This window comes from Euprymna scolopes, chromosome 28 (assembly GCF_053919585.1).
Source record: "Euprymna scolopes isolate OS-2025 chromosome 28, ASM5391958v1, whole genome shotgun sequence".
Classification (NCBI taxonomy): domain Eukaryota; kingdom Metazoa; phylum Mollusca; class Cephalopoda; order Sepiida; family Sepiolidae; genus Euprymna; species Euprymna scolopes.
In genome coordinates, this window is record NC_136509.1 from 102,738,101 (window position 1) to 102,763,029 (window position 24,929).

At 35.0% G+C, this 24,929-nt stretch overlaps 1 long non-coding RNA gene across 1 annotated transcript in view; it reads right to left on the minus strand.

Annotated features, from left to right (window-relative positions):
• Positions 1-7,189: 7,189 nt before the first annotated feature.
• The window catches only part of LOC145249382 (uncharacterized), a 452,671-nt gene continuing 434,931 nt past the window's right edge, over positions 7,190-24,929 (minus strand). The window contains exon 2 of the long non-coding RNA XR_013863529.1: positions 7,190-7,295. This is a non-coding gene — a long non-coding RNA (uncharacterized LOC145249382). The remainder of the gene's footprint in view (positions 7,296-24,929) is intronic.

The window sequence follows — 24,929 nt, forward strand, 5'->3', positions numbered from 1 at the left end:
CGATTTACTCAATAAGATAATAATAAAAAACACTAATGTGCATAACAAAACCATACACAGCTTAGATATAACATCATTATCCGTAATGTTCCAATTAAAATATGTTTAAATTTACTCCATACACACCTTAAAAAATCAAACTTACCGTTTCCTCCTGACATTTTATAAAAATTATTAGACTTATAACCAACATGACTTATTTTCAATTCAATTACAATTTCTCCAAGCAAAATTTCGGTCTTCCTATGAGTAGCCCTCTCAGTGGAGTATATGCCTGACTTTTCTTAGAATTTCTAGAATCTGGTCCTTTCAACTTAAGATTTTCTCCAAACATAGGATATTTTAGATACATTGATGACATTTTAATTTTTCTTCTTGAAAACACCCACATTTCCTATATAATATTTTCGTTGCAGTAATTCCCTTTTGGGCCAAATACCGTAGGTTTCCAACAACAGATGACACATACACATTTCTTAAGTCTAGACTATTAGCCACTATTTTATGTAAATTTAGAACCCTATTTTAGACACATTTAGTCGTTATAATAAAATCCTACATTACATCCTAGGAGCATCATCATGGCAATCGCAACCACTTTTAGAGGAAGTAGTTCCTATTTTTCCCTCTTACTAATAAGTACTCCTACCGCCCCAGTCAACACTGGGAGGTATTCTGCACTTGGGACAGATACGAGGTTTATTCCTTCGTAACTGGATCAGAAACTCATTGAAACAACATAATATCTCCCTTTTCCGTTACAAAAATATTAAAGTCTCACTAGAATAATTCAGTTACTTCTGATTGGATGATCTCTAGCCACTTGTATATTCCGGAATAACGGTATTAGCATGCTAAATGAACGCTAATGTACCATTCGAAAATGGCGTCACAATGATACCTACCTTTGGATTTGTACCTTTGTTTCAGTAATTATGCGTTTTACACACATTATTAATTTTTTATTAGATAATTCATTTACATATACTTAATTTAAGCCTGCGCGATGTACTGGATTCTCTCGTTGTATATATTCTTGTCAACTTCTTTTTCCCTCTCTCTTCCTCTCTCTCTCTTCGAAGAAAAATATTTCCTCTCTCTCTCTCTCTCTCTCTCTCTCTCTCTCTCTCTCTCTCTCTCTCTCTCTATCTCTCTCTCTCTCTCTCTCTCTCACCTAACAATTTACGATTTTCGTAAACAAATTTTATTAGATTTTATAAGACAAAAAAAACTTTTGTTGGGCAAAAACATATAATTAAAACATCGTGAAAAAATATAAACTGTACTTACATCTAAAACATTCATCTTTTCTTTAAAAAAAAATGTGGATGAATAATATGCAAAAAAAAATTGAGAAAATTAAACAAAGCATTTATATTCAATCACTACACGGTAGGTTTTTGTTATTTTTATTTAGTGTATTTCTATTTTTCCGGTTTGTTTGTTTTGAAATCTGTTACTGCGCTCGGATTAATTCGATGATTGCCGATGACGCCCGATGCATGATTGCTGGGATATTCCGAGAATCCCGGTAAAATTCTGCAAGATTACCTGTTTAGATAAATTCCATTTGTTGCTTCTTTACCTCAATTGACAGACCGATACGCGTGTTTGCATGTTAGGGTCTGGTTTAAGTCACACTTACTGATTTTTACACGATAACTCACGCTACAGTTTTAGCGTAAATTTCATTACAGGGAAAATTGAATTCCGTGAAGTATTTTATTTATAGTTCCTTTCCGGTCTAATTCTCAAGGTTGCGCACATGTTAAGGTTTTTCTACATTAGGTCGACCTTCACAATTTTTTTTAGCATAACTACTTTTTTAGTTTTCGAAAATGCTGATTGAAAAAAATCTCATTAAAATTTTAAGGAAACAAGTACTTATAGAGATATAAAAACATATTATGCACTGTAATTCACTGGCTGCCAGATTATACGCATGTGCGATAAATAAATCTACTTATCTCCTACCGATATTGCCAATCTACATTTTTTTAATTTAGGATTACCACGGTTAAATTTTGGGGAACTATTTTACGATTATCACGGTTAAATTTTGGGGAACTATTTTTGCACATCCTCCCAATAAAAAGGGAGCTATCTATTCAGAAAGCCATTCTTTACATGGGGATGTTGGTGGTGTCTATTCCGGAAGCCGTTCTTAACATGGAGAGTTTTGGATGTCTATTAAAACGCCGTTCTTAACATAAAAATACTCAAAGAAGTGAAGTGGAAAAGGTCGTGATTGTTTTGTTTTACACGTTAAAAAATGACGACATAAAACTGGAATTTAATTTAATAAAAAGATACGCGCGTTTGGTAATATTGTCCGGTTTTTTGTTCGTTTCTCACTTCGGCCGTAATTCCTCTTTTGGAGAAGGATATATCGCATAAAGGAAGCATCATCCACAGAAAATTCTTGCGATTTCTTTCGCTCGGTGAGAGCTACGCCGCATGCGTCTAGCTCCATCGCTGGTCGGATCCCCAAAAAGGAAAAGGGATCTAAAAGATCCGTTTCCTGTTCCTCCACTGCGCATGACAGAGGAGAGGGGAGGGGCCTTATCCTGGGTGTGTTTACTGCGATGTCAGCCAAGGTAAATTTTCGTCGTAGTCATTTATAGTTGGGGCTGACCGACCCTTTTTGTTCATGTCTACTCCCTTTGTCTCTCTCTGTACTTCCCCACCCTCTTTCTCTCTGTATTTCTCTACTCTCTCTTCTCTCTGTATATCTTATTATGTCCTCACTTTCAGACAAGCACAAAATAACAAATACGGATGATGCGTGCTCGACTTTTAAATATTCTATAAAAACTTAAAACTTTCCCTATAATTATATAACACCTCCTTACCAAAAATGAAAAGGATTGCGAGAAATGCTTTCCCAAAAGGGTCGGGGTATATTGGGTGACTATCTGCTCTGCTTTCACAATTTTTTTTACTAAGTGCGGGGCAGAGCATCCGCGCAGACATTGTGCTAAATATGTAAATTGTATTCTTGCAGGGCTAAGCCCCAGCTGAGGAGACGTCTATTTTTGTTTTTCATCCTATACAAGAATGTGAGAGGATTATGGTCGGTATACACTATGGTCGGTTTGCACGAAGATGATATATACACATCGAAATGCCTCAGACAGGGCCAGCGCCTCTTTCTCAACTGTAGAGTAACCCTTCTGGTATACACTGAATTTCTTTGAGAAATAGTTGACTGGGTGTTCTATGCCGATATGATCAGTCTGAAGTAGGACATAACCGATGCCACAGTCGCTGGCATCAATGGCTAGGCGGAATGGTTGCGAGAAGTCTGGGGCCTTCAAGATGGGGTGAGAACACAGCATGGATTTGATTTGGTCGAAAGACTTTTGGCAGGAGGTCGTCCAGGAAAACTTCGAGTTGGAAAGAAGAGGAAAATTTAAACAACAAACGGAAACAGCTAGAACTGCTACCACTGATTTCGATCACTCTAAACATTTCATATACCGTAAGAATCCCTAACTTCTAAAACTTATTTTTTTTACTTTCCATTATTATTCTAATGGACCATTTTTCGTATTTTTATTAACTCATACTGACTTACGCATTCCCACTATTGCTTTTTTAAAGTTCAAATAGTATCTAGATATTATCGCTACATATTTTTTACTACTTTGAAGAGGGGCAGGTTTCTATCGGGCAACACCGGATAACGGGTCCTGCTAGTAGGTAATATTAAAGACAAGTAAGACTCAGTTTGGCCATTCAGAAAAAAACTATCACTCATTATCTTTTCTAAACAGTAACAAAATAAAAGCAGGTATGATAATTGGTTTCAACATATATGCATTCAGAATTTCCACTCCAGAATATCTGGATGAAGAATTCAAATACCTCACACATACTTTGGAAAACTTGCAATATCCCACATATTTTAAATTAAATGCTAAGAAAAAGGCTACACAAATGGTTTCAGGATAAATAAGCGAAAATCATTTACACCAGACATTTATCTCATAAACAAACCCCTTCTTTTACCTACACACACCAATAACATAATAATCTTCAAGACACTAAGCAACCTAGGAATTCTAGTATACAAACCATATCACAAACTATAAAAGAAACATTTGAATGTTGGTTATATCTGAGTATGAGATGGAGATTTAATGTAATATATTTAATTAAAAAAAGAAGGGGTTGTTATATTGTATATAAAGAATTACATTTTAAGTGAGTAATGTTTAAGGGATAAATAAGCAAAAATCAGACACTTTTTACCTACACACACCAATAATACAATAATTTGCAACACACTAAACAAACTAGGAATTCCAATCATACAAACCACACCACAAACTATAAAACAAACATTAAAAACAACAAAACATCTCAAAAACAAACCAGTTTCCAATGCAGACATACACACTCTTTCCTGGCAAAATTATAATCATCGCAAATCAGAGAAAAGGCTCAATGAACATAAAAGGGATACAATAAATAGCAATTCTCTGAATGCATTATTCTCTCATTCATTGCAGTAAAATCATACTTTTGACTTCAAACAAGCAAAAATAATTAAATTTAATTCAAATAAACCGCGACGGAGACTTTTTTAATCAGCGCTTATCAAATTGAAGCCAATTAAACAGCGTGGAGAGTTCTATAATTTGTCGCCATTAATAAGTGAACTCCTATTAAAAGAACATAATTTAATTTTAGGCACAAGTTAACGCTCTCACACCATAGAAAACATATCCTCTAATAATTAATACATATAATCAGTCAATAAATTACGTAACAGAAATACACTTAATTTCAGTTACGCATCCATATTCGAATTATAATGGACATATTTGTTCCAAAAAGAATACGAATTGCATCATATCTTTTTAAATATATTAACGGCTATTTGACGTTATAAAATAAATATTAATATCAGTGGATAATTATATTATACAAACAATATATATGCCGCGCCCTATATGGGGGTACCAATTTATTCCCAACTCGCATTTAGGTACAAATGCACTATATATATATATATATATATATATATATATATATATATATATATATATATATATATACTATGACAGTACCTTAAAGAAATTCATTTCTTATCGTTGAGCACTTTCAGTTGAATTAAAGTCGGCCAAGTTAGATCTTATGCATAGATCATCGTATAACGATTAGATCACTCTCTGACTGACGTAATGAACATTTAAAAATTAAAATGTTTAAAATTCAACGCTATTTCACGCGGTTAATGGTAGCCAGAAATGTCTCGTGTTGCGGGGTTCGAATCGTTCGGCTGGTTTTAATCGTGACACCCAGCATTGGAGAATCCCGAAAGGATAAAACACTAGTGTCTGTAGGTATTTAATAATTATAGTAAAAAAAATAATTATATATATATATATATATATATATATATATATATATATATATATAATTCTAACAGGTTTATTCGACAAAAAAGATACAATGTATCGTATCGTATCTTGAATACCATAATATCAAGATTTATTTACTTTTTCTTGCGTTAAATACTTCATCGAATTTTGCTTTCAATATTTCTTTCTTTAAGGATTAAGACTTAAGTGTTTAATTTCTTTTTTTCTTTTCCCACTGCTAGTTCTCCCCTCATTCCGTGTACTTCAACATTTAGAAGAATCAGCTGTTTTTTGGTTTCGTTGTTGCTTCCAACGACAATCCAACGTTCATGGTTGATGTCATTTGAAACAAGTCGTACAATATCTTCATTAGTACTTCTTAATCTGTTTGGATTGTTTATATGGATCAGATCCTCAATTGATTAAAATGCCTTTTACAGACAGACTTTGCTCGTTGAATTATGTAGGTAACTTTCCCGACTCTTCTAGTTACAATACTACCCTTCCCCCCAAAAAAAAACATTTTCCAACCCGATGGTTCTTAAAAATACTTAACCTCTTTTTTATACGATTTTTAGTTCTTGTCAATAATTTACATAACAAAAATACACTCATTTCATTTCAGTTACGCATCCAAATTTAAATTATAACAGACATTTGTTCCAAAATGAATATGAATTGCATCATATCTTTTTAAATATATTAACGGCTATATGACGTTATAAAATAAATCTTACTTTTTCACAATGTCCCTTCCCTTTTGAATTTGCAACAACTTTTCATTTTTGAAAATGGAACAAGGTCATATATTTCATTACATCGAAAAATATATTTTCAGCTATTTGTATTGGTGTTTTGTTTTAATTTCATTCATCCAGAGGAAGTCTCGCAATAAAGACGAAATGTTGATGAACATATGACTTGGTTTCCTCCTTTTTTATTTCTCTCTCTCTCTCTCTCTCTCTCTCTCTCTCTCTCTCTCTCTCTCTCTCTCTCTCTCTCTCTCTCTCTACATACACACATACATTTGTGGAAATATTTTTTTTATAATACAGGGTGTTTCAAAAGTCTTGGGAACATAACGATTTTTAATAACTCAAAAACTATTAGGAGTTGAAAAATGAAATTGGTACCGTTGGAAAGGTTAAAGTTTCAAGTTTTGTGGAGAATCTTCAAAGTTGCTCAATATAAGCACCATTCGTCACACGGCAGACATCTAGTCGATAGTCCATTTCCTGCCAAACGCGTTCCAGCATCTTAACGTCAATGGTTCCCACAACTGCCGTTACTCGAGCCTTTAGTTCGTCAATATCTCTTGGAAGGGGCGGCACATAGATTCGTTGCTTGACAAAGCCCCAAAGGAAAAAGTCACACGGGGTAAGATCTGGAGACCTAGGAGGCCAGGGCATGAGAACGTCATCACCTCGCCCAGATCTCCCAATTCATCTAGCAGGCAGCCTTGTGTTAAGAAACTGCCTTACTCTAAGACTCCAGTCATCAGATTCTGCTTCTTCCAATTGAGCCATTAACCAGTCTTCCAGCATGTTGAGATAGGATTCACCAGTGATAGTTGCCTCTTCAAAGAACGGTCCATAGACACCTTTCTTGGGAATTGCACAAAACACGTTCACTTTTAGTGAATCTCGCTCGTGCTCAAGAAGTTCATGAGGATTCTCAGTACCCCATATGCGAGTGTTATGCTTGTTAACTTTGCAATTCAGATGGAAGGACGACCTGTTCGCTTACTTGGGCACAAACACCCATCTTTCACAAATTTAGCATGCCATCTGACAATGGATTTCCTTTCAGGGGCTTCTTTTTTAAATTTCCTGCGAAATGCACGCTGAACACATGTCCACGATTCAGTCTTTGCAAATTGGAGGACGCAAAATGCCTTGTCTTGTTTAGAGAACGCCATTACTGCACCTGGAAAGATAAGACAAAAATCATTAGTATGACCAAAAACTTGATTAAGCAAGCTTTAAAATGGCACCAGTTTCATTTTTCTACCTGGAATAGTTCATGAGATATACGCATTTGTTATGTTCCCAAGACTTTTGAAACACCCTGTATATACCAATCCTTATTTGAGAAGCTCAATGGTTCTTAAAAATACTGAACCTGTTTTTTATACCATTTTTAGTTCTTGTTTATTTCCGTATAGTATTTTCTATTTGACAACAACCTGTCGAATTTTGGACGCAGGTATAATTTTTTTTTCTTGTTACCGCAAAAGGTGTTGCTGTAATTGTTGTACTGCGACGCATAACATTATAAAAATATGTAAAAGAAAATCCAACCAACTAATGTACCTATAATTAAATACTTTTGATAAGAAAGCGTGATTTTACTTCTTTTTTTTTTTCCTTTCAATGACGGGAGATTGCCAAAAAACTACTTCTTACCTTAACTTTTTTTCGCTTGCTTTAGTTTCTTTTATCAATTTAAATCCTTGCTTGGCCTTGTTATATTCCCAGGTGCTGATTTTTTTTATTAAGTAAATCCAATATTTTCGCACGTTCTGTCGTCGGCTAGATTAAGGTGATATATTTCAATTATTTTTTCCATGGTCCAACTAATACGATGGCAGAAAAAAAAACAATTTGTCGTTCGTCCAAGTTTTTGCAGATTAATACGTGCTTAAAGCTCGCTCTCTGTCGTCGAATCTGATGTATAGATTTGTCCCAGTCGTCAATCATAGAAATTTGGTGCAATTTTGTAGTCGAATCTTCTTTCGCTAACCCTAACCCTAACCCTAACCTGTTGTAGATTATATGTATTTCGTATTCTAATCCTTCGACGTCCATAGGATATTTATTGGATGTAAGTTTTTTCTCGGGTTCTTTTGTCGCCAAATCTGATATACATTGCACGTGAGTTTGTTTTCGAATTCCTCGTCGCCAAATATGATATATCCCTGGAGGAATATCAATATGAATTAATTCAGATTGAATTATGGTCAACACACAGAGTAAGTATAACAGGTTTATTGTGCAAACAAGGTCATCATCATCATCATCAGCAGCAGCAGCAGCAGCATCATCATCATCAGCAGCAGCAGCAGCAGCAGCAGTCCTGTCGTTTACTAGCGTTGGCAATCACAGCTCTCCAATGCGGCTGGCTATCCAGAGCATGTAACAGCTCAACTTTTGATAATAATCCCGTCCAATCGATCAAGTTGATCATCAAATTGGTTCTTGGTAAACCTTGGTTTTTCGATCCTGGCATTTTTGCAGGTGTTCTATGTCTCTTTGGCGGTAAATATGTGCCAAGAACATTATTTGTCTTTTCATGATATTTTCCATCATCAATATTTTAATGCGTCCAGATCAAGTCCATATTTCCTCGTTAGAGATGTGATCGTTCCAAACAACCTCTAAGTCACAAACAAAATTTCTGCGCTATTAATGTTAGTTCAGCTTTAATAACCGCCTAACAAGACAGACGAAACATACCCTTAAAAATGCGTTATCTAGTCTTGAGCGTGACGGTATTGGAGCATAATATATTTATAACGTGGAGACAGTTTGATAAATGCTTGTTTATTCTGAGCTATACGATCGTCCTGTAGATGTAATCCATGATTCAACTGAATTTATCCAGCTGAGTAACTGGTGTGGATCCAATTGTTAAATAAGGGCATACTTCACAAGATTTCCAGCTACGGTATAACTGGAAATGTTTTCTCAATCATTAAATCATTTCTCTCCGATAGGCTCATAAGAGTAGTGGTCGATGGACAAAATTCAGAGGTCTGCAGTATTAATGCTGGAGTCCCTCAAGGGTCAATCCTGGGCCCAACTCTCTTCCTGATCTACATCAATGACCTCCCTAAACACATACTTAAATCATTCGTTGACATCTATGCTGATGACACGACCATCTACGGCAACACACCAAAGGCTTTAAATGACAAAGTTCTCTCTGATTCCCTCTCCTCTGATTTTGAGCGCGTGGTTCAGTGGGGGGGAAGTCGTGGGTGGTTACCTTTAATGCATCTAAAACCCAACTCCTATCTTTACATCATCAACGCTCTGATCCCCATCTGGCATCAATTGAAATGGATGGTTCTCGTCTGGGAGAAGCCCCGTGTTTTGACAAGCTTCTGGGTTTGTCCTTTACTCCTGATCTGAAATGGAACACGTACATCAAGTCTGTTGCCAAGGTCGCTGGAAAGATGGTGGGATCCTTCTACCGCTCCAGAAGATATCTCACTTCTGATGCAATTCTCTATCTATATAAAAGCCAAGTACGCCCAAGGATGGTATACTGCTGCCATATCTGGACAGGAACTGCTAAAAGCAGCCTATCCTGCCTTGACAGAGTACAAAATAGACTTCGTGGCTTAGTGGGGGATGCCCTTTTCTCTACCCTGCAACCTCTCTCCCACAGAAGAGACGTTGCGAGCCTATCTATGTTTCATCGTAATTTCCATGGCAGGTGCTCGTCTGAACTCCAATATCTGATCCCCCCTTGCCAATCTTTCACGAAAAACACCCGTCTAGCTGAATCCACTGTGAAAACTTTCCCCCACTCTTTATCTGTGCCTAAATCAAAACGTAGATTCCACGAACAAAGCTTTTTTCTTAGAACTGCACGCCTGTGGAACTCTGTTCCGTCTGCCTGCTTCCCACCTGACTTCAACTTGAATGTCTTCAAGTCCAACGTTAACAAATTCCTAATGAACCGCATCCCTTAAGTAAACACTTCATCAAATCTCCACACTAACGTACTGTACTTTCAATAACCCTTATCCCTGAGTGGCTTCCGGGCCTTGATAAGTAGTGACCACCGTGTAAAAAAAATCACACATAGGTATATCTTCTTGCCCAGATATCACCATACTAAAAGTCTTCTTTGAATTCAGGTTCAAACCAAGCCTCTCACTCTCATTTACGACTATTTCTAGAAGTTTCTGGTGATCTTCTTTAGATGTTGCAAAAAGAAAAATATCATTCGCATAACGTAAATTACTTAACTAACCCTAACCCTAACCCTAACCCACGGATATTCCAGTACAGTTATAAGGATGGCGGAGGATGCTTTCCCTCTACAAAGAAAATAGGTCAGACGCAACTTTTTTCTTACTCCTCTTTGGATCTTTGCCCAACCACTTGACTCATCATCGATTCATACTGAAGCTTTTTGTTCCCAGTATAAATTTCGTAATATTCGTAGATCTTTTCCGTCAATATCCAGTGATTCTAACATTTCCAGCAGCAGTTCATGGCGTATTAGATCAAATGCTTTGCTGTAATCTAGAAAACACAGATACAAATCTTGTTTGTGTTCTATTGACTGTAAGTTGTCTTAAACGTGGCTTTTCTTCTTCTATTTATTTTTTACAAAGCCACACTGAATATGTGAGATTTCAGGTGTTAGAGATCTTCGTATATGTTATATAGTAGGATGCGTTAGGATAAATATAATGTAAAATATCTTACCACATGGTATCCAGCATTCACGTGGGTGTGTTTGCAGTATATGATGAAAGAAAATAGCCCATGGAATAATTATGAACAAATAAGAAAATAACTCGCTGTTACACGGTGATACGCGTTCATTATGAAGACGCACACAAAAAACGATAATTCAAACATAATACATGAAAGGTTTAAAATCCAAATATGATAATTGAAACGGACGGGAATGATGGTCATTTCTCCATTTTGAAAGTCACTGTTTTTACTCCACTCTGTTACTTTTGGTCGTTGATCTCGTGAGGAGTCACGAAAATTTAAAGTCTCGGACTCAGACAAGGGGAGGCAATTTTGCCCAAAGAAGTAAAGAGTTACTCCCATTACATTGCACATTTGTTATCGTATTAACAGTATAATATACGTTGTAATAATACTGATAAAATGAAGTAATCATGTGATGTAATCCACATTAAACAACACCGGGTTTCTTTGAGAAAGTTGTGAATATTGACTTTGTAAGTTCTGTTGGAAAATCACCTGTATTGTAAGTTATTTGTAAGTTCTGTTGTAAATCTTATTTGCGATTCTTACTTTCTTAATTCCATAAACATCAAGACTTTTCAACATTTCTGTATGTATCGCGTCAAGTCCAGTTTCGCTTTTTTGATCGCCGCTTTAGTTTCACATTTTAATATCAGTGGACCTTCAATGTTCTTTTCTATTACTGGTTTCTCACAGGAGTATCGTCAAACAAGTTTCCAATGTATTCTTCCCATCTGTCCAAGGCCTGTTTTTCTCCAGAAAGATGTCTCCATTTATTAAATTTTATAATTTTATTGTGCAATTTTGACTTTAGAAAGGGCAGCAAGAAAAGGCCTTCCTTCCAAAAACATCAAAGTGAGAAAATACAGTGATGACTTCTTTTTATTATTTGTCAAACAAGTTGATGGAAATAAACCAGTTCGTATTGAATGTTGTCTTGTTATGAATAGTGATTCCATGACGAAGGCAAAGTTAGAGATTCACCAGAAACCAAAGCATCAGTTATCTGTAAAATATATTTGCGTTAAAATTGAAAGGTTAACCTGTGGAATTAATTGATATCTTCACTAAAGTGAATGCTCCTCAGGTTAAAACATAAAAGCCTAGTTATAGTGTGTCGGAAACGATTGCTAAAGTAGGTGCCTCACAAGGATATGGAGAAAAACTGATTAAACCTGCTACGCTAGTTTGTTTTGAAGGTCTTATTTGCGAAAAAGGCGCAGCACTGCTTGAAAAAATACTTTTGTCAAGAGCAACAGTAACAAGAAGACCGAATATGTTCAAGATAAATTAATAGAAAGTCTTTAAAAATAACTTTTCCATGCAAATTAATTAAACAACAATTCATAATCAAGCAGTTCTGTCTTCATATGTCTGATTTGTATATCAGAATGAGAGAAGAAATTATTTTTTTTTTTTTTAGTTTGCCAGGAGATATATTTTCAGAAATAAACAATTATTTAAGCAATAACAATATTCAATAAATAATTTAATTTAAATTAGCAAAGATGGTGCAGCACCCATGACAGGAAGGATTAAATACTTTGTAACACAAATGAAAACAGCTGCTCCTCGTACATGACATTACTCACAGACAAAAAATATGGGTGGCAATATGGAGGATATTGTTGCAGCTATATCAAAAATAAATTTCATAAAAACAAATTTCTTGATTGACAGATTATTTGCAAAATTTTGTGAAAATGAACATTTAAAAAAATTGCTACTTCATACAGAGTTTAGGTGGCTCTCCAACGATAACAGTTTTGCTAGATTTGTTAGTATTTGGCAAGCTGTACTGGACTTTTGAAAATTCAAATCCTATTCTGTTGACTCTACTTAAAATCAAAAGATCAGAAATTTTTGGATAATCTTAATAAGAATGAAATTAAATCAAAAAGATATTAGCTCAGTGACATGTGATAATTTTGTAGATGGGCTAAATTTTATAAGTTGAAGGAAGGAAATCTGACCTTTTCACTTGCTCACAAAATATTAAAGGTTTTTTTACATAAGTTGAAATACTGGAAAACATAACTTGACAAGCAAGTTCTATCATTGTTTCAAAATTTCAATAGCATCAAATCAAGTCCAGAATGTATCATATAGAATGTGCTGAACATCTGGAAGGCCTGAAGAAAGATTTTGAGAGAAAATATGAGGAATTTATCAACACAACTTATCCACTGTGGTTTTAAGATTTAACAAACTTTGAACATGAAGATACTATGGAAACTGAAGTAGTAAGAACTTTTGGATTTAAAAGAAAAATCAAAGTTGTTCAGAAGAGTTCAAGATCAAGGGTGTTTGGGATATATTGAAATAAAATCAACAAATCCACAAATTTATGACTTGGTTGAGCCCAGTATATTATCTTTTACAAAAACCTGGAAAGTAGAAGATTAAAAAGCACCAAGAGCAGGAATCGCATTAAATACAATTTATTTTATACACTTTGTTTGCAAAATTTAAAAACTGATTTGATTACAGTTAATAAATAAATGATTTTTAAAATGTATTTTTCAGTAATTTAATGAAGTAGTCCACAGAACATTCCTCTAGGATTTGTGGTCCATGGGATAAAGATGGTTAAACGTAACTGCTACACACTATACTGGCAGAGCATTGGTCTTAGGTTTTTTTTCTTTAGAATCTAGTATTTTTAGCTCCCTACATCAAGCTTCATGCCTTGTCTGGAACGATTTCCATGAAATAAGAGACGAAGCTCAACATGTTTTAAATGAAATTTTGAGAGCAAAGATTTCGTTCAGTAACACAAGATAAACGAAAGAATGTTAATATCTGAAAGAATTTTTATATGATATGCCCTAACCTCACAACTAAAAGAGTAGCCCAAGACTGTGACAGTGTAACGTTTTCCTTTTGTATGCACTGATCAATTCAAAAGGTGTTGCAGCAGAAATGAGGAAACAAGAGATCATTATTATATATTTAAATTTATTACAAGTAGAATTCAGACATTCCCGGTAGCACACTATGATTTATAGGCACAACTAACTCGCCAACACTAGACGGGGTATGAAAAAAGCGGAACGTCTGCTCACTTTGATCGTCAAGTCTTCTCACGTTTTTTTTTTCTGATTGGTGACGTACTTTTGTATTTATTTTGATTAAATTTTTCAGTCGGCATACTTCAGCATAAAAACCATGCAATGATTACAATTTTAATTGTAGTCACATCCTTGCAATTATCAAAACAATCATAGTCGTATTCTAACCACGACGCCTATACTCGAGCTCAAGATGTACATCTCGTTATTGTCAAGATCAAAGATAGTAAGCCTCTGGAGCACTATAAGTGGCACATTGGATGCTGGTAAGAGGCGTATTGGATCCTTTTGATGATGAAAAGAAACTAATCCATTTCTACTTTTTTAATCATTGAAATATTTTCTTGCTCGTTGTTTGTGGCATTTTTTTTTTTGCTTCTTTGAAAACCTTATTTTAACTCCTGTAAATCCAGACTGATTTAAAATTTTGATTTTTTTTTTTTTTTTACATTAGATCAATCTGACTTCACAGAAGTTGAAAAAATATATAGAAGCAGCAAAGATGAGTTTTTTAAAGATAATTCTACGAATTGTAAACAGAAAGGAAAACAAATAAAGAAGTCATAAGCACAACAGATTACTACTCGATATGATCCACTCAAGACAACGTTTTTCGACCATTTAATGCGGGTGGGCGGCTTGGAGAGAAAAAAAAATTGACATTAACAAAAAAAATCGCCGAGAAAAAAGGAGCAGTGGCAAACGACGAACAAAGTTCAATGACAGTCTCAGCAAGGTCACTGGAAGCACGACTACAGATCTCATCAGAAAGACCGAATGCAGAGGGAACTGGTTGTTGGTTGGTTGGTTGTTTTACGGCATATCAACCCTTTTCAGGTTATTTAATTTCGGTGATTTTGAAGAAAATTTTTTTAATAGAATATATTTGTTTTTTGCAAGTCAGTTTCTATTTAACCCATAGTTGGGACCCTAACAGGTACTACCACTCCGGGTCAGAGTGGACCTGGGAGCAATGGCAATTAAAGGGTGGCTCCACACTCCGCAGAACCCGCAAGCTGGGGCCTCACCATCGGATATAGTTTAAGGTCATATCCAGGACCAGAGGGAACTGGAGAACCATAATCATCGATGTCTGCAGTAACAGACCTGATACCCGAAGAAAAAGAAGAGTATTTTTTCTTCGCGTTATTGTTTGCTTATATGTTTGTTGTATAAACAAAGTTATAGAACTTATATATTTTTTTCAAATGAATATATGTTGTTATAACATGGAAATATTACGACACATTTTGAAAAATAAAAAAGAAATGCATGTCTGTGTGGTCCATCAGAATTGGTTGTAAAAAGATTCTGGCAGATGGAATGAAAAGGTTGTTCACCTATGGTCTAGATCAGTGGTTCTCAACCTTTTTTAACCCATGGACCCCTTTACCCTTCTTTTTATCTTGGTGGACCCCTTCATAACTATTGGTCATAAGACAATCTTTTATTTTTCACTAATATAAATTTTGAGGTTTTAATAATCAAGGATATATTATATAATTAAGCTTTATTTTTAAATGAAAACTAATTTAATGCAAATAAAGTATTCTACAAATATAATAATTATGATAATAATGATAATAAATAATAATAATCTAAATTAGAGTGATAATTATTCTTTACCAATATATATATATATATATATATATATATATATATATATATAGTAGAAATGGTAATTAATAAAAACTGAAGAAATTGCTCAATACTGTTGTAGAGCAAATATGCGTTTTATTTTTTATTACCGTTTTTTTTTTTCTGTTCAGCTACATTTTTGTTTCAGCTACGCGACCGTTTTTTGGCCGTTATGTAGCCTCCTCAGACTTTACAGAAAAGTTCGTTTATGGTGGAATGAATGATGTCAGGGGGGGGGGCGAGAAAAGCGAAAAGAGAAGAGGGGGAAGGTGAGAGGCGAGGTGCTTGGTCGGTCGGTAATGCTTTAGTTTTGGAGTTCAAGAATATTACGTGGTTGTGGGGGGGTCTGTGAAGCTCCTCTCTGGTGTGGCTAAGGACATAGGGATATATGGAGAGGGAGGGAGATATGTAGGGGTAAGGAGTGGAGGTTACTTTAAATTTCGGGTTCTAAGGTTTAGGTTGTTTGCGTCTCGTTAGTGAGATGATTTCTTGGTAAGTATGTCTTGACCTGTTGGGTGTTCGCTTAGGCTGGGAGGCGGGGGGGGGCTACGATTCGGTTTATCTATTTGATTTTTATCTTTTTATTTTTTTATTTATTTTTTTTTATATATTTGTTGTTAAGTGCTTTGATAAGGTTAGCCTTGGGCCGCACGCGCGAGCACACACATGCGCGCATACCCACACACATACACATAAAGAAACGCGCACATGTACACATACATCTCCGCCTCAACATGTAAACACATGCGCATATGCATACATGCATACATATACACCCGCATTGCTCCCGTTGACCTCAATTGACCTTAGAGTGTTAAGTTGAGTACGTGTGCGTAAGCATTGATGCGCACATACAGACGCACACACATGGATGTATGGGTGTGGGTGTGTGCGTGCGTGCGTGTGTGTGTGTGTGTGTGTGTGTGTGTGTGTGTGTGTGTGTGCGCGCGCGTTGGTTTTCTTCATGGACCACCAAAATATCATTGTGGATTCCCATTTTGTTATGTTTTGCCTATGGACCCCCAGAAATATTCCATGGACCCTAGAGTCCATGTGGACCCCGGTTGAGAACCCCTGGTCTAGATCATCATTCTTATTGACTTCCCGTGCTTTCCGATCACCCCGGAGTAATCTCGTTACAGCTGTTTATTGTCCGCAAGCATGTGGCGAAGCTCTGTGACGAATCCACCTATGTTCATATTTCTTTACGGGGTAAGTGTTAATGAATGTGAGGAGGTAGTGTAGCAATCGTTAACGATGTAAATCGGGTAGAATTTGATTAGTTATGAGGACGGCTCAACAAGAACTTGTTTACATTGGATTTAAAGGCTACCATGTTGTATTTAACTGGAAAGTAGGCCAGCGGAACAGTGTGCCACAGGCGGGCAGTTCTGGGAAAGAAACTTTTTTCATGGAATCTGCATTTACATTTAGGCACAGTAAGAGAGTGGGGGAAATTTTTATAAGGGTTGTAGCTAGTCGTGTGTTTTGTGAAAATTTGGCAAGGAGGGCCATGGATTGGAGTTCAGTCGAGCATTTGCTTGAACATAACGATAGAGCAGAGACATGCTTACAATGTCTTTTCTGTGGGAAGGAGGTGTCAGGGAAGAGAAAATAGCATCCTACTATGTTTCGAAGCCGGTTTTGAACTCTATCAAGACTGGATAGAGCGTGCCGATTAACTTCTGTCCAGATGTGGCAACAGTGCTTCATCTTAATATGTACTTGACTCTTATATAAATAGAGAATTACACATGAGATACCTTCTGGAGTGATAGAGTGATCCAACCATTTTTCCAGCGATTTTGGCATTAGATTTGATGTATGTGTTCCATTTCAGATTAGGAGTGAAGGTCAGTTCAATAAACTTCTTTTCATTTAATTTTCTTTTTCTGTCTTCTTTTTTCACAAAACGCGCAACCTTACTTGTTTTTGTTTTTTGTTTTTTTGTTCCTTTACGTATTCCTCATTCTCATTTATTTTTTTGTTTATTTTGTTTTTTACATTTTCTTTTTTCTTTCTGTCTTTCCTTCGTCCTTTTCTTCTTTTTTGTCATTAACGCAACCCCTTTTTTCTTTTCTTTTCTCTATTTTCTTTTATCTTTGTTCTTTCATTTCTCTTTTATTTCCCCATTCATTCCTTTTCTAATTATTCACTTGTTTTAAATGCCTGACTTCGATCACCTCACCACAACCGACAACTACCATCACGCTCAACTTGGTTGATCGCCTTTCAATCCCGTCAACCCTAACCCTAACCTCTTCTATTTCTCGACGAAACCGGCCACAAATCAATTTAGTCAAAGAGAGCGACAATGAGCCATGCCAGTTTAATCCAACTATCAGATGAAATGGCCATGACTGGTGTGCGATCGGCGTTTGTCCCCTCCTTTTTTTTAATTCCCCGCCCCGGACATTATCGACCATTGAATCATTTGCTGACTTGATTCATTTATGCTAAAAGTCGACGCTTATCACCGTTCGCCATTAAGTCCGCCATTTTGTTCCTCCATCTTTTGTTTTAGACGCAGCGAGACAGACCTATAAGAGATCTCGTTTGTTGGTCTGTCATGTTAATTTTATAATTTCAAGATGTAAAGACTGAGAAAGAAATTGTGGTACATGTACAGTTTAATCAAGACATTAAAAATGAAAATATCGAAAAAATGTTATATTATACGTATCCGTTTGGGACTGAAGATCTCCGGAAAATTTTTTGCACTTAATTTGGTCGAGTAGTTTTTTTTTTTTTTTTTTTACAGCGGAAAAACATGTTTTTATGAGAGCACTTTGAAGGCAGACATCTTGGATTTTTTTTTTTTCATTTTTGTTTGGATTTTAGAAACGCCACCAAGAGATAATCTAGCGCCAACACTCCTTCCCCATCTTTAATACTAGCTCTTCTTCCTAAAAATCGAACCTTTTGCTCGGTATTATAATAAATAGTTTTTTTGATGAAATTAAGTGATTTTTTTCGGAGGACTTCGTTCCATAACGGATACGTACAATAAAACCATTTTTCGATATTTTCATGTTTTTGATACCGTGATTAAACTGTACAAGTACCGAAATTGTTTATCAATGAATATTGCCATTGAAACGTAAGGGACTACTGTGATATAGTCCAGATTTTTCGGGGGTCGTTAGAAAATGTCTAAAGCTAGTCTTGTAATCTTCTATTTCTATAGGTCTCAAAAAATGAACACGAGTTAATTATTTTTAACTTCCTTCTTTTTTTTAAATGATCGAATCTTGCCTCACAAGCAGCAAAAAGATGGATGCAATGTACGGTGAACATATTTACACTGATAGAATTGTAGGATTTTCTTTATAAGATTTTGTTCGCAGTAATTTTTGTAGGAAAACTTGGAAAAAATTAAAATAGTTGTAATATATTTTTTGTTAAAAATGTCATTTGTTTTTGTGAGGACTGTTGCGTTTATTGTCTGTGTAAAATTATATAAGGACGTTTTTTGTATTGCTTGTACAAGAACAAGACCGATAGCCATTAGTCGCGTGCAAATTAAATTATATTGTTTAAAAAATAGGTTTGATTAGAATTGAGGATTCTTTTGTTTGTCAAAAGTGTGTTTTGGACAAACATATGTAAAGCCACGTGAAATTGGTCACGTTTGAAAAACACACTTGTGACGTCATAGACAAAGGACATTGCTCCATATTATGCGTTCGGATTTTAGTCAGCAAGTCAGTCAGCAAGTCAGTCAGCAAAAGAGCCAGAGAGCTGGCCAGTTAATCCCTTGGAAGCGAAGGGAGAATATTTAGACTATGTAGATCCAAATTTTAATTTCTGACTTCATCGAGCGGTCGATCAGATGAATAAAGAAGTCATCATTATGCTGTAACTGCTGTCTTGTGTCACATCCTTCATCACAAACGAAAGGTAATTGTGTTTATCATCTTATAATGAACATTGTATAACCCTTCGAAGATTATTATCTCCCCTCTTCTGTTAAGAACTGTGCATTATATCACGCTCTCCTCTAACATTTGTTAAAAGAACTGTAATATATATAAATATCTTCTTTCCATCTTCATCGTTACATGAGTCCTGTTATATATGTGCCCCAATATGAACTCCGCGTCATCTTTAAATGCAGCAGCGGTTATGGATGGTGGATTGTAAAGAGAAAGAAGCACTAAACGGAATTGCACGGGTTTATGCTTTTCGGCATAAATCGTCAAATCAAATGTCCTTTTATGCTTTTTATGTTGTAACTAGCCTGGGTACTCAAAAAGTTGTAGTAGGTAAGAAGGCTTGAACCCGTGACGCGAAGACGGAAAACAAAGTGGAGATGTGTGTAAGGGTGTTGGTTGAGCAACAAAAGAAAAAAAAGGAAAATTGCTCAAGAAAGAAAAAAGTGGTAGTAGGCAGGCAGGCTCGAACCCGTACCGCAAAGGAAGAACAGAAAGTGAAAAAAAAAAACGTGTCGCGTAAGCTGTTGCGCCCATTGCCAAACTGGAAGTGACGTAGGTTTAAATTAAGGCTAGAAAATCGAAAAGAGGCGATGAGTTTCAAAAATAACGACGAAAATAGCTACACCTACTTGTAGAAAAATGTCCAATTGAGAGTGAAGTAATTAATGTTTTGTTGCCAATTTTTCGATATTTGTCTTCCGAGGGGTCGAGCTTCAAAATAATACCGATCTTCTTAAGATTCGTCGCTTCGGTCGAGAGTTTTTGCGAGACATACAAACATACATTCATACATACATTTAAACAGACAGAGGAGGTTTTTATTATAGATTATGTAAGCGTGTGTGACAACCTGGAACGATGCTTTTTAGTATTTTCACGGTAACCACACCATAATGGAATTTTAATCGGTCACTGTGATTCATTGATTGACTAAGGAACGATTTCATACGCTCACAAGACGCACAGGAAATACGAATTGTTAGCCATCATTTACACATCTGTTTATGGGATATTTAAAAGGGGTGGAACATCGGGCAAGAACATGCTACCTCCACTTAGTGACAACCTTGTAGATGATGAGTGGATCTTATCGCCTTCTCTTGCTTTTAAAAAATTTTCCTGTTGGAAACGAGAAAATGAAAATCCACAAATATTAAATTGAGCAAAGAATTAATTTTACGCGGGCAAATTTTTATTTGCGTTTTATTTTTTTATTTTTTTTTTAGTTATATTAAGCTTCACTTAATTATTATTTTTTTGTTTTTGTCTTGAAATTCAAATCTACGTGAAAATTTGTAAGAACCACAAGCAATGTTTGTTCCGAATCATTAACCTAATTGATTTTTATCACAGTCGACGAAATGCCCCAAGGTCTATAGGTAGGGAAGGTGGACTTTAGACGATTAAAATCCATTTGTCCTATTATATTAATACAGCCTATTTCAAAAACGCAAACGCACAAATACACACATTATATATATATATATATATATATATATATATATATATGTGTGTGTGTGTGTGTGTGTGTGTGCGAGTGTGTGTGTAGTTAATTAATTAAAAACATTTTATTATACTTATGTATATATGTGTATACTGTAATGTTATGACCATTTTAGGCTGTGATCATAACGTAGTATCTGTGTTAACTGTGGCAAGCAAGGCTAATGGTCAAAATTGTTATTATTATTATTATTATTATTATCGATATTATTTTTATTATTAAATGATTTGAGCGGTAGATGGTCGCTGGATCAGTTATTATCATTAGAAGAATAAACAATTAAATTGGAGAAGAGATGATTGATGTGTAAATCGCAAAAGGAATGTGAAAATAGAAAATAGATGCAAACATTATTTTGGAGTTTGGATAAACAAATAACTAGATGGGGACATAAGTTTGGTCTGAGACACGTAATGAGGTAACGTAAAGGAACACATGATGTAGTTAGTTTTGGAGTAATTTAGGGAGTTTAAGTTTGACCGCCGGAGCGGATGGACGATCTAGTCACAGGGGTGACAGACAGCTAGGGAGCGGGTGTAAGAATAGAAGATGCAGATTTTAAATTCAAATTTTGATATATCTTTTAATTTAAACGCAAAAAAAAAACAATTGGACAGTAAAACAATATGTTTTATTGCCGCGTTGTATTATTTATTTGTAACGCAAATTTAAAAAAAAAATATTTTCGGGGTAAATTTATTTATGTTGGTAGTGTAGAAGAAAATGTATGAGTGATTTTTAAGATAGGTGTATTAAAAAATATAGATATAGAATAATTTTTGGAAAAAAAGCGGTGTGTAAATCGCCGTTGTAAAATGCTCTTATGGTTGTCAACGGGTTAAAGTAAATTTATTTGTAAGAAAATTGCGTTTAAATAACTGTAATACGTAAATGAACGATGTAAAAAATGCAGAAAGTATTAACAACTGTTTATTTGGATAATTTAAACGCGAAAAAAACATTAGGACGCTGAAAACGTACACAGTAAAACAATGCGTTTTATGTACGCATGCGCAACCGGAAGTCGAAAACCGGATTTTGGGTAAAAACACCCGTTGCAAGGTCATTTGAGTTTTATAATTATATATATATACATATGCATATATATATATATATATATATATATATATATATATATATAAGTATGCATGTACGATGCGCCTCAAATGAATATCCAGACATTTTTAATAGTACAAGCATGAAACTCCAGTTCCCTTCGAAGTAATCTCCTCCGACTGCAATGGACTTGTTGTACTGTTCCAACAACTTCTGGAAGGCCCGATCGATGTTCTCTTGTGTTAGCATGTTAACGACCCCCGTCACGGACTCTTTCATCTCTTTAATTGTCTCATAACGACAGTCTCTAAGATTTTCCTTGAGTTTAGGGAATAATCAAAATTCACAGGGATGAAGGTCTTGACTATAGGGAGGGCGAGGAACTGTCTTGATGCCCATTTTGGTCAAATAGTCTATCTTCTCTGAGTACCCTTGGGAAAAACTTCGTGCAGACCTTCCGCATCTTCGGTTACTTTTTAATAATTGAATGTACATTTATTGTTTTTATAGACACACGACGGTCCTTCTAATGAAATTCTTTAACTCTGGTATTCTGACTTTTTTTATCATTCCTCGAACCTCCTATGCCACTCCAAAACTGAGAACTTAAGGTTCACCACAGAGCAATATGAACTACAATCTATTGCGAACTCAGTCACTGCGGGAAGGCATGTGAAGCTTTCTCCCGGTGCACCGGATGGGTCCCAAACTAGAGAAGGCAATCAATCGATTTATTTGATAAATAAGCGATATCACCGATTTCGATGACAATAAAAATATTAGAAGTGTAGAACATTCGTTAATACTTATTCAATTGTGACACCCGTGGACTCATCCAACTAGTAAATAATATATATATATATATATATATATATATATATATATATATATATATATATATAATAAAAATAAGATAAAAATAAATTAATAGCATTAATTATGCTAGGAATTTCGTGGATGTATCCGATGATCAGGTAAAACTGATTATGGCTTGTCGCAGATCCATCCTTTTAAACAGTCAGGAAACATGGATCAAATCGAATAACAACGAGTTTGACGTCCCGATGGGGGCTTTTGACTCAGCCCAGATTGCCGATCTAGTGGGCATATTTATAATGTACACTATTAGCAGAATTATAGAGCCTAACTTAGTGGTATTATACAGGGATGATGGACTAATTGTTATCCCTAATAGTGACGGCCCCATGGTATCGAAAATACATAAAAAATTAGTAAGAGCCTTCACATACCTAGGATTTAAAATAGATATTACCCCAAATTGTAAAGAAGTTAATTATCTAGACATAACTCTAGACTTAAGAAAGGGGATATACAAGCCGTTCAATAAAGATAATAACACACCTTCTTATATTAATACTAGATCTAACCATCCAAGTTGCATAATTAAACAAATACCTAAAACGATTAACACTAGGATTAATAAACTTTCGGCTAACAAAGAAATTTTTGAAGCAAATAAAAAAATTATACAATAGAGCACTAGAGATAAGCGGATACAGTGAAAAACTCACATATATTAAGAAGGAAAATAAAAACAAAAATAAATCTAAGAACAGAGGCCGGAAAATAATATGGTTTAATCCCCCTTACTGTCAACTATCCAACATAAACATAGGGAAAGTATTTTTGAACCTAATAGATAAACATTTTACCATAAATAATCCACTTAGGAAGATATTTAATAGAAAAACAATTAAAATAAGTTACTCGTGCACTAAAAACATGGACAGAATAATTAGCACTCATAATAATAAAATATTAAACAACTCTAATAGAAATTAGGCGACAGTAGACAAATGTAACTGCCAAGTGAAAAATAACTGCCCACTGGACGGTAATTGTAAAGTTGAGTGCGTGGTTTATAAGGCTACGATCCACCCAGAAGATAATAACAGGGACAAAAAAGTTTACTTCGGTATCTCCGCCGGAAGCTGGAAACAACGTTTTTATGACAACAAACATTCTTTCAATAACCCAGAACTTAAGAATAAAACCGAGTTAGCTAAACAATGGTGGTTATTAAAAAATGAGAATCGATCCCCAGTGATTTCATGGTCAATCCTATGTCATTCGGACGTTCCAAGCGGCTTTAGGCAGAGATGCAGTTTATGCCTCGAGGAAAAAATAAGAATCCTGAAGTACCAACACAGTAATCTCCTAAACAAACGAGATGAACTGATGGCCAGATGTAGACATAAATGTAAATTTAAAATAACCAATAACTCTAGATCCGACGAACAGAGAATTCTATAATGGTAAAGACACCGAATCTAACACCACTAGATTAGTTACGATAAAGCATCCTACCCCACCCCACTGGCAATTATAGTGTTGTCCGGTATATACTCGATAATAACTACTTTACGATTTGTTGTCCGAAATCTAAGCTAGGCATATATATATATATATATATATATATATATATATATATATATATTTCACGAAGTACCTGGTTTATCCAAATTACTTATAAATAAATGAGATATCCTTAAGATAATAATTTTTCTCTGCAGATAATACATTAGTTATTAAACTGAGTTAAGTCAAAAAGACCAAATACTAAAACTAGATATTATTAGATTTGATACAAATCAACACAAAAATATAATTATTTTACTTATTTCTTTATGCGTGCATGAGAATAATTTTGTTGTACGGAGTGAATAAAAGTATATATTAACCGAAACTATATACGTCCTATCGGATTGGGGGCGATCAATATTACAATTTCCCACTTCTTAATCAATTAAGAATTGAAATATTAATTACAACGACCGCTATAATCACCAATAAAATTATTTACATGAAAATATATAAAATATTAAATACATAAGACTCAATTTTTTAAATTCATAGTATTATATTACGAATAC